Consider the following 1,061-nt stretch of genomic DNA (forward strand, 5'->3'; position numbering starts at 1 on the left):
GCAATCATAAAATACAATCTTGTCTGATTCAAATATGTATGAATTGTGATAATAGATTCAAATCCCATAAATTTAACACTACTAAAAAACTGGGCATTTCCGGCGGATTTCCGGCAAAAGTCAAAAAAATTGACTTTTATTGACTTCCGCCGGAAAAATTAAACTGGTTGCTTTTCCGTCGGATTTCCGGCGGATTTGTTAATTAATTGTTAATTAATCTTTAAAAATTAATTAATAACTGAAAAAAAAATTAAAATTATAAATTCCGGAGGATTATTTAAAAAAAAATTTAAAAAAAATTTAAAAATTCTTTAAAATTAAATCCGCCGGAAAATATTTTAGAAATTTTTTTTTGAAAAATCAAAAACCATTTTAATCTTTTCCGGCGAATTTCCGGCGGAAAAGTAAATATTTTTTTAAAAAAATTTAAAATTTCCGGCAGATTTCCGGCGGCATTTTGAATTATTTTTAAATTTTTCATTAAAAAAGAGTAAACATTTTTCCGGCGGATTTCCGGCGGAAAAATATATAATTTTTTTAAAAAATTTAACATTTCCGGCTGATTTCCGGCGGATTTTTATTTTTTTTATTTTTTTTATTAAAAAAAAGTAAACATTTTTTCGGCGGATTTCCGGCGGAAAAATAAATAATTTTTAAAAAATACTTTAATATTACCGGCGGAAAATTAAAAAAATTATTTAAAAAAGAAATAAACAAATTTTCCGGCGGATTTCCGGCGGATAATTAAAAAAATTATTTAAAAGAGAAATAAATAATTTTTCTAAAAAAAATATTAACAATTTTCCGACGGATAATTAAATAATGGACCGTATTGAGCTTTAATAGACCGTATTAGGCTTTAATGAACCGTATTGGGCTTTAATGAACCGTATTTATTTTAATGGACCGTATTGTGTTTTAATGGACCGTATTGGGATTTGATGAACCGTATTGGACTTTAATGAAGCGTATTGGGCTTTTATGAACCGTTGGGTTTTAATGAACCGTATTGGAATTTAATGGACCGTATTGGGATTTGATGAACCGTATTGGGTTTTAAT

Source organism: Cynara cardunculus (assembly GCF_001531365.2).
Source record: "Cynara cardunculus var. scolymus isolate 2C chromosome LG 15, CcrdV1, whole genome shotgun sequence".
NCBI classification, from domain to species: domain Eukaryota; kingdom Viridiplantae; phylum Streptophyta; class Magnoliopsida; order Asterales; family Asteraceae; genus Cynara; species Cynara cardunculus.